Here is a 10,777-nt window from a genome sequence, read left to right as displayed (position 1 = left end):
TTCTTGATAACGGTTCTTGTAGAAGGAAACTTTAATGACAGCGTAGTAGTATACAGACATACAGTGCATAATGGAGAAATGAGCTCCTTTATTCATGTTCATGGTGATGATATTGCTATGACACAAAGTGGAGTGGAAGTATTAACTCCTCTGTGTCATTCGTATTTTGCTAATGCATTTGGTGTGACCATTTCATGTCTAATAAACATTTGACAAATTTCACGGAAAAAAAAAACTTTTCCTAGGTTGCCCATACTGTAAAGCCTTAAGAACAGAAAATGTTGAACACAAAAGCTACTCTTTATTTCTACAACTCAATTATTCTCCCTTCAATATTCCTCCCACTACCGTAGGTGGCGCCGTGGCTGGAACCAGTGATGTGGTCTATGCTGACATCAAGCTAAAAGAAAAAGGTGCCAAGAAGAACAAAAAGGAGAAAGGTCAGTCAGACGTGACCGTGGCTCAATTCGAAACGGGAGGCAGTGACTCGATGACTCTCCTCCTACATAAACAGGTCACTGATCAGATAGGTGAAGTTAGCTGATGAGGCAGCCGTTACGAACGGCACTAACGAGTGCGCTGCCTTGCGCATTTGATGTTACGGCGATTCTATGGCGGGAGTTACGTTCATCACGTTAGCGCTTAGCTTACGCATGCTATTTGAACGGTGAATGATCGTCAGACGGCGGAATCGTAAAATAGGCTATAAATAGATCTAGCGACAGCATATTTAGATACTACAATGTTGATTTATCCATTTGATTTTCAATATCTACATACATAAGTGTCAGAATAAAGAGTATGATAAGGTAGTAGCTTGGGTAGTAGCCATGTTTGTTTTTCAGGATTCCGGTTGAGAGGGAGGTGGCGCACAGCATGCTGTAGAGAGTAGAGTAGAGTAGAGTACTTTTATTAATCCCGAAGGAAATTAAGGTGTCTGTCAGCTTACATAAATACACAAATACAAAACATACACAAGACATTATACACATAATTGAACATTACAGGAAACATATATCTTGAGTACTACCGCCACACATTATCTCACATACACACATGTTCTCTCTCACACACACACACACGCTCACACACACACTGTCCCACCCACACACACACACACACACACACACACACAAGCTGCAGCTGATTGTCCCGGCACCATCTGACAAAGTTCTCCACCAGTTCCCTGTACTCTCCTTCCTGTCCATCCTTGATGCATGCCACAATAGCAGTGTCATCAGAGAACTTCTGCATGTGACAGGTCTCTGTGTTGTAGCTGAAGTCAGAGGTGTACAGGGTGAACAACACGGGGGAGAGCACCGTTCCTTGTGGCGCACCCGTGTTACTGACAACAGTCTGGGATGTATGGTCACCAGTCCTGTTCCCACTCCCATTCGCAGCAGTTTGTCCTTCAGCATGAGTGGCTGGATGGTGTTGAAGGCACTAGAGAAATCAAAGAACATGATTCTCACAGCCCTGTCTCTCTTGTCCAGGTGAGAATGCACCCTGTGTAGCATACAGGATAGCATCCTCGACTCCCACTTTCTCCTGTTGTTGGGTACCAAGGCAGCGAAGTCAGCATCTGATGCTGACCTCAAATATCCCCATTACGCCCACAAATGCAGTCAACTGCCTAGGGAGGAAATAAAGCAATTTTTCGTTTCGACCCACACTTCATGACTCGATGTCCAGTTAGCTCACTGGAAGGACAGCTGCCTTCCCTGTTTCGAATTGACCCTTAGTGCTTTTCAAGATGGCCTTGTATACTACACCAGTGTTTCTCAAACTTTGTCAGACCGAGGACCACTTTGTCCTCCTAAATATGTTCAGGGACCACCTGTCAACTGAATTGACAGTTAATGGGTGCTAATTTGATACTGCTAATTTCGATACAGATCAGTTACTTTTTTATCCACATTCACAAGCCTGTCTTATTGTAGTGAAAATGTTATGTCTAGCTTTGTAATAATGTTACAAATATAGCTACCTTGTCTTGGTAAAATAGAAATCCCCTTGCGGACCAGCTGAGCTCTGTCACGAACCACTAGTGGTCTCCGGACCACACTTTGAGAATCACTGTACTACGCCAACTATGTGTCCAGCTCAGATGGTTCAATAGGGGTACATTATATACATTAAATGGTAATACCGGTACTTGTTTGTTGTGAACCCCTCTTTCAGCCAAGACCAGTGCAACCCAGTCAGATACCCTGTATTCTACCTTAAAGCCATTGAAGACTACAGATAACAGTAAAACCTTGTTCTTTGTTTATATGGGCAGAGCATCAGAACATGTACAGTACATGGCTATTGTTGGTGTATCTTTGGTCATGGTCATGGTGTGTGTGTGTGTGTGTGTGTGTGTGTGTGTTGTCTTAGGTGAAGATGATGATGACCCCAATGATGATGTGACATATTCAGAGGTTACCATCAAGAACAAGAAGGGAAAGAAACAAGGTGAGCTGTATTCCTGAGGTTACAGCACAAGGATGTGCTGTTGCACTCTTCAGCTGTTGTTGTTTGTTTGATTGTCGATTCTGTGTCAACTCATCTTACAAATTGAAAATATCATTTCATTAACGCTAGTGGTGTGGATCGGCACTGCCCTCACGATCCGATTCGATCACGATTCGGGAGGTAGTAGATCCGATTCGATTCGATTCTATTAGATCCAATCCGATCCGATCCGATCCGATTCAATTCTACAATGCATTGCAATGCATTACATTTCTACTGAACGCAAAGCAAATGTTTAATCAGCCATGATGAGGCAATACAAGTAGTCAGATACTGAGCAACAATTTATTGGCTGTTTTCTGTATCAGTCTTGCAATGTTTTGAAGTGCTTTTATTTAATTTAACATTCATTTGCTCCCGAAATATCCATGGAAGTAATTGAAACTTAAAAAATTGCCGGATCGATTCTGGAACTTGCCGGATCAAGGAGGTCTACTTACTGTATCATTGTGCCGGATCGATTCTGGATTGTCCATCCACCCCCAATCGATTCGGATCGCCGAATCGATCATTTTGACACCACTAATTAACGCTAATGGTAACAAAATTGCGATGACCTATGGGGGATGACCCAAGGGACCTATGAGATGTCACTATACATTATATGCTGTTGTTTTTTGTTGATTAGTTGATGTTATTGTTGTTGTTTTGTCATGTTAAGGTTCTGCTGGTCCCAGTGATGTCACATACGCTGATGTGCACATCAAGATGAAGCCTCTGAGGAGTACAGGTAAGACGCCTCCCCAAAGTAGCTCTAGCTAAGTTATCTCACTCTGCGGCCATCTTGCCAATGCCTTTGGGCGTTCCTCTATCACATTCTCAGGCAACTGGTCATACTGTTAAACCCGCTGTGCAAAGTGGATCCATGCTCAGTTGTTTTTTAAGAATCAAAATAAATCCTTGTAAAGCTTTTTTTCCACAGGATACTTTGATAATGCCTTAGCACAGTACTTCTATTTCATTGCAAATGTTCTATGGAATGATTCTGGAGCATGAATACTAAGTTTTCAATGGAGAATGAAGCTGCAAGATGATAGGAACACTGACCGTTCAGTTCAGCATAATGATTGGCTGGTGGCAGCAGAACAGGCCTCAATTATTTCTATGGATGATTTCTTCAGAGAAAGAGCTTTCCTATTGGAATAATTGGTATCGTTACTTCTGGTTGGTCATTGTTTTGCACAGTCAGGGGAAAACAAAAATTTAGAACCCATGTAGGCCTATATGACACAGAACAAAACAACACTTACTTTACATGTTGACTTGCGTGGCAATATGCAGACAAACCCACCCAGAAATCATACAGTACAAGACAGATATTGTCTCTGCTTCTCTTATAGCCAAACCAACTTCCCCTAAAGAAGACACCATTTACTCATCCATCAATCATCAAGCTTCATCAAGTAACGTGTGTGTGTTTGTGTGTGTGTGTGGGGGGGGGGGGTGTCTGGGGGGCGTGCGTACGTGCGTTCGTGCTTGTGCGTGCTTGTGCATGCGTGCGTGCTTGCGCGTGCGTGCGTGCGTGCGTGCGTGTGTGTGCATGCATGGAATTTTGGGCCACATTCTCAATCGTATCATTTTATCTTTGACCAATATTTTATCATATTGTCTCTTGTAATCACTTAAGCTCTCCTCAGCGATGAGTGTGTGTTCATATTATTCATTAATCATTTCATTTTGTTTCTCCTCATGTCAAGTGGGGCTGGACATTGTTTTGTCTTACCTAATACTGTTTTTGACACTGAGCCACTCTTTCCTGTTCACCATAATGTTGCAGATGCAGGATCTGGTGATGCAACCTATGCACAAGTAGGAAGAAAGGCAAGAAGCCTAAAACCCAAGGTAAACATAAACACAAAAAATAGACTCTTACAAAGGAACATTTGTCATACTGTATATGAACACACATACAACTAGAATGGGCACTCGGTAGAGCGCAAACCTTCGCCTACGCCACTTATTTTTTTCTGGCCATCTTCAGAGGAAGATCCCGAGGAAGATCCCTCTGTTGGATCGAAACGTTGCCATATGTTTAAATGAAATAAAGTATTTTTGGAGTTAATACACAGTGTGCAGACCGCTTCATCACACTACCTACTACTTTTTGTCTAGCACCTGGACAACTACCTGTGGATGTGCGCACCCTACCTCCAAACACATCTTCAGAGTGTGGGGCATAACATTCTCCAAATTTTGGTGTTAGTTTCATTTAAATCGGACCGGATTATCGTAATATTACATTTTTGGCCCAGTCTTGACCTCTTATTCAATTCAGCATGCAGCAAAAACGTTTTTGACCTTTTCGTGACCTTGACCTTGACCTTTGACCCAATCACTCCCAAAAAGTAATCGATTGTTCCTTGGGTCATGACCAATCATCCCAGTAAATTTCATATAAATCGGCTCAATTTACGTTTTTGACCTTTTCGTGACCTTGACCTTTGACCCAATCACTCCCAAAAAGTAATCGATTGTTCCTTGGGTCATGACCAATCATCCCACTAAATTTAATAAAAATCGGCTCAATTTACGTTTTTGACCTTTTCGTGACCTTGACCTTGACCTTTGACCAATCACTCCCAAAAAATAATTGATTGTTCCTTGGGTCATGACCAATCATCCCACTAAATTTCATAAAAATCGGCTCAATTTACATTTTTGACTTTTTCGTGACCTTGACCTTTGACCTTTGACGCAATCACTCCCAAAAAGTAATCGATTGTTCCTTGGGTCATGACCAATCATCCCACTAAATGTCATAAAAATCAGCTCAATTTAAGTTTTTGACCTTTTGGTGACCATGACCTTGACCTTTGACCTTTGCCCCAATCACTCCCAAAAAACGAATCAATTGTTCCTTGGGTCATGACCAATCATCCCACTAAATGTCATAAAAATCGGCTCAGTTCTGTCTGAGTTATACGAAGTACAAACAAACATTTTGACCTTGACCTTTGACCTTTGACCCAATCACTCCCAAAAACTAATCGATTGTTCCTTGGGTCATGACCAATCATCCCACTAAATATCATCAAAATCGGCTCAGTTCTGTCTGAGTTATACGAAGTACAAACAAACATTTTGACCTTGACCTTTGACCTTTGACCCAATCACTCCCAAAAACTAATCGATTGTTCCTTGGGTCATGACCAATCATCCCACTAAATTTCATAAAAATCGGCTCAGTTCTGACTGAGTTATACGAAGTACAAACAAACAAACAAACAAACAAACAAACAAACATATTCACAAACTAGAATGGGCACTCGGTAGAGCGCAAACCTTCGCCTACGCCACTTATTTTTTTCTGGCCATTTTCAGAGTGTGGGGCATAGCATTCTCCAAATGTTGGTGTTAGTTTCATGTAAATCGGACCGGAATATCGTAATATTACATTTTTGGCCCAGTCTTGACCTCTTATTCAATTCCGCATGCACATGTTGTTCTGGCATATAGTGCTTGGCAAAGAAAAACGTTTTTGACCTTTTCGTGACCTTGACCTTTGACCCAATCACTCCCAAAAAGTAATCGATTGTTTTTTGGGTCATGACCAATCATCCCAGTAAATGTCATAAAATTCGGCAGAGTTTAAGTTTTTGACCTTTTCGTGACCTTGACCTTTGACCTAATCACTCCCAAAACGTAATCGATTGTTCCTTGGGTCATGACCAATCATCCCAGTAAATGTCACATAAATCGGCTCAATTTACGTTTTTGACCTTGACCTTGACCTTGACCTTTGACCCAATCACTCCAAAAAAGTAATCGATTGTTCCTTGGGTCATGACCAATCATCCCACTAAATTTCATAAAAATCGGCTGAATTTACGTTTTTGACCTTGACCTTTGACCTTTGACCCAATCACTCCCAAAAACTAATCGATTGTTCCTTGGGTCATGACCAATCATCCCACTAAATTTCATAAAAATCGGCTCAGTTCTGTCTGAGTTATACGAAGTACAAACAAACATTTTGACCTTGACCTTTGACCTTTGACCCAATCACTCCCAAAAACTAATCGATTGTTCCTTGGGTCATGAACAATCATCCCACCAAATTTCATAAAAATCGGCTCAGTTCTGTCTGAGTTATACGAAGTACAAACAAACAAACAAACAAACATATTCACAAATAAATAAATAAATAAATAAATAAATACACAGCGGTCAAAACATAACCTTCTGGCGAAGGTAATAAATAAATAAATACACGGCGGTCAAAACATAACCTTCTGGCGAAGGTAATAATGTATTTTGTGTAATTTACTGAAAACTACCAAGATCTGATCATTGCCTAGCCTGATAAACCAGACTAAATGTGGATGTGGCGCTGGTTCACCAGGCTAATCATTGCCCAATTATTATATCCCCGAAACGCGGAGCGTCGGGGATGTAATGGTTTTGCGTGCGCCTTCTGACTGGGTGGATTGATTTGCCCGGTAACACCTTATTTTAATGGTTCACCATTTCAGTGAATCTACCATATTAGGTACAGTGTAATAACCAATGTAACAATATTTAATACCATGTAATACTAGTGTAATACTAGTGTAACAATATGCAATATCAGGTACAGTGTAATAACGAGTGTAACAGTATGCAATACCATGTAATATAGTGTAATACCAGTGTAACAATATGCAATACCATGTAATACCACTAACGCACAAACACATGATGTAAGTAAAAAAATGGCGGTGTTACACTGGTATTACATTGTATTAAATATTGTTACACTGGTTATTACACTGTACCTAATGTGGTATATCCACTGAACCATTAAAACAGTATTACCATTTGCCCCATTTTTTGCTTCATTTTCACAACAGTGGTTTGGTTTTAAGCCTATGCACGTCATGTCACGTCTGTATGTATCATATACGTTTACGAAATGGTGGACGGGAGTGGTAGGAATGATGGGGGACTGGAAGCGTCGCGTTTCGGGGATATACCTTAAGCAGTCGAAGACGACTGCACAGGCAGTCTAGTTTGTTCATTGTATTGTCTATAAGTAGTTACACTGTACATTGTTTGTTGTCATTTGCCTCCAATTATTTCTAAGTGTTGGGTAAATATCAGATTATTTTACTGGTAAGCCTAGATAATGTTTACCACACTGTAGGCCTACTGTGCTCATATGTATTTTTTACATTTATGGTGTGTTTATTCACTTTGTTCACTTATTTTTATCTTGTTCGCAGATGACTGAGTCATGGACACGTGAGACCAGAACATTGCCCATGCCATGCCTGCATACTCCTGTAATGCTGTGTAACAGAGAGATATTATAGTTAGCCAGATGAGATTTGGACTGTGATTATGGATTCGGTTATAGACTAGTTGTGCCAGTAAAGTGGCCTGACTTTGCTACTGTGTCTTTTTGATGTTTTAGTATAGGCCTACTGATTATATAATGAGCTTTTATTTTAACCCATTTTGTCCTAAGCCCGTTTTGGAAAAGGGTGCCCTCTGCCTATGAAATCCGAAATATCTCAGCCTCGAAGCACAACCAATCATAGAATGAGTTACATTTAAAAGCCAAGACCCTCCTCTTGCATTATAATGTGTTCATTCAGCTCGAACATACTCACATAAAACAGCTAAAATCGCAAAATCCTGAATGCAGCGTATATGTGTCTCCAGGACACAATGGGTTAAATCGGAATAGGCAATAGAAAAGTGTGATCAGCCGCATGTCTGTTTTGTTGTCATACAGTATACTGTTTAGGGGGGGGATGGGGGGTCACTGTCATTTGGATCTTTAGTTGCTAGCACATCGACTTGTCTTTGCATCGGTGAAATCCTCTGTAAAAAAAAAAAAACCTAGCCTTTCCTTTTGAAAAGTTAATAATCCTTTCAAATAATGTTTTCATTATAGTATTTCATTACATTAGACATACACATTTTTATCCAAGGCAAGTTAAGTTCTTACAGGGTATTGATTACAGCCTCTGGAGCATCGGTGCAATCTTTGAGGATACTTAAGCCATGGATAAGAGCGAGGGGACAGTTATTCACCCTATTGGTACTGTAAAGGTGGTATTCAAATAGTCTTCATAAGTCTTCCCTATGCTGTATAATTGAAATGATATGCCATGTCAATGCCATATATACAGCTGCTTATTACCCAAGGTCAACCAATAACTTTTTTTTTCTAGCTTCACCATAATTGTATACTAGTTGTGTTTTATGTAATACAAGATGCAAGATACAAGCCATTTATTGTCATGTACTCAGGAATTCAAGAATTCATAAGCAATGACATTTTTTGTACTTAAAAAAACCAAGAAAAAGAATGGAGGAAATGGAGAGAAAAAAGAAAGAAAACGGTTGAAAAAAAGATATGAAAAGGTGAAAGGGGAATCGTTCTTGTCTATGGTGGTTCATGGCAGTTAAGCATTGTGATTGTTTGCGGGAAGAAGCCATATGCTATAAGCTAATGCTAAATCATGAGCACATGAATAAATGTGATTGATTTTTGAAATGAGAAGAATCCATTTTTATTTTCATTTTTTATTTTTAAAATAGGAAGCTTTAAGGTTTATATGTCTGTAGCGTCAAAATGGTTAACATGAGTGCAGATGATACAGTATTTTTACATTTTTAATATATTTAAAATGTTGCATTGTTTTTATTTTTGAATTTGTATCCCCTTTTATATAGGCCTAAATATATTTTTTATGCTTTGTATGCTATATTTTTGTACTGAATTCAATAAAGGCTTTTTGCCTCAAATCTCTAAGTGATCAGATCAAATTTCTTTAGCGAGAATTTATTCCAGGTTATTCCAGGTATTATTAGAAATACTACAAATGGGGAAAAATAATACATGTAACCAGAAGAGATTATGTTAATATGGTGCATTAACTAAACATCAGTATGTCAAAATAAGGGGAGAAGTTGGGAGAATGGAAGAGGTCACAGGTGATGGAGTAAAGAGGAAATACTACAAATGGGTCATGCAGTCACAATAAAAGCAAGGCGGTTCACCTCAGGGGTTAAACCCAAAACCTCAGCGAACCAAAAATTACACACTGCATATGGTAAATACAGCAGGAAGTGAAAGAATGTGTTTTTGTGTTGCAGACAGAAGCAGTGAGCAATAGGGGTTTGTGCAGAGGAGCATATCATCCCACATCCTCTTAGCTAGGAAGTTGGGCCTCAATAGATATTTGTGTGATTTTTTTTAAACAAAAATATATTTTATGGGCTTTTTGTGTTTTCATTGAGGATATCACATTTGAGGATACTCACCTAAGTTTAAACCACCCGTTCCCGCCCGATTTGCAATGGGTCCCGCGGGAGCCAGTGACACCCAATTCCAATCCAGTTCTCTACTACACCTTATAATCCACCAGCTACACATGCACAATGATGCTTTCACATGGATTTCCGGTTGTACAGTTCAGTAGACTGCGTAGACTACAGTGGCGAACATTAATCTAAACTTGCCTACAAAATCAGAAATTTGGTGGGAGAAAGAATTTATATGAAATAGGCATGGTATAGGATGAATGTATTACCTGTGTTGATATTGCAATGTTATTATTACATTAGCCTACTCACATCACATCGTAATCAGTTCTTTGGTCTTGAACAGAGGACTTTTGAAGTCTGGTTACAAGAAAGCAGAGCCACACTTCACACAAGAGGAACTCAAAGCGAACTGTGACCAGCTAGCATGCTATAAATACACTCTAACGTCCAATTTGTGGAACCAAACAAACAGATATGAGATAGACTAGTCTCTGGAAACTCTGCCCACTATTGTACCTCCCCGTGAGTTTGTACTCTACATGGCTTCAAAAACAATCCGATGTGTGACTTGTGGTTACCCCAGGTTTTTTGAGTGTTGTGATTGGCCAATGACATGGGCAGAAATACAGGATGATGCAGCAGTGGTAAGAGAGTAAAATTGTGCAAAAATGTCATTTTCTCCAAAAGAAAATGACATGGGCAATTATGCTATCAAGCTAACAATATGTTTTGTTTTGACTCCCTCCTTCCACTATTGACAAAAGGCCCTCCCACCTCTCACTCTCTCTTTACTTTACTTTACTTTATTTGTTCAGGACATTGCACATTAATGAACATATACATACATGTACATATATGTAAACATGCCAGATTGTAGCCCAAGGGCTAATTTCCATCTGGTGTCCAATAGGCAGGCTAGATGTTTACAAGCAATAGACTTTAAAATAAAACAGACTGTTAGTAACAAAAAGAAATAAAACCCACTACAGAAGCAAAAGGCATG

The 10,777-nt window shown here is 39.7% G+C and overlaps 1 long non-coding RNA gene across 1 annotated transcript; it reads left to right on the top strand.

The window, feature by feature from the left end:
* The first annotated feature begins 351 nt into the window (after window positions 1-351).
* Window positions 352-2,455, top strand: LOC134443302 (uncharacterized). The gene is made up of 3 exons (XR_010033637.1): window positions 352-440; window positions 2,182-2,250; window positions 2,380-2,455. It is a non-coding gene; the product is annotated as an uncharacterized LOC134443302 (long non-coding RNA).
* Window positions 2,456-10,777: the final 8,322 nt, after the last annotated feature.

Source organism: Engraulis encrasicolus, unplaced genomic scaffold, assembly GCF_034702125.1.
Source record: "Engraulis encrasicolus isolate BLACKSEA-1 unplaced genomic scaffold, IST_EnEncr_1.0 scaffold_305_np1212, whole genome shotgun sequence".
Classification (NCBI taxonomy): domain Eukaryota; kingdom Metazoa; phylum Chordata; class Actinopteri; order Clupeiformes; family Engraulidae; genus Engraulis; species Engraulis encrasicolus.
The sequence above is the reverse complement of the archived record's forward strand: the minus strand, read 5'-3'. Positions and strand labels throughout refer to the sequence as shown.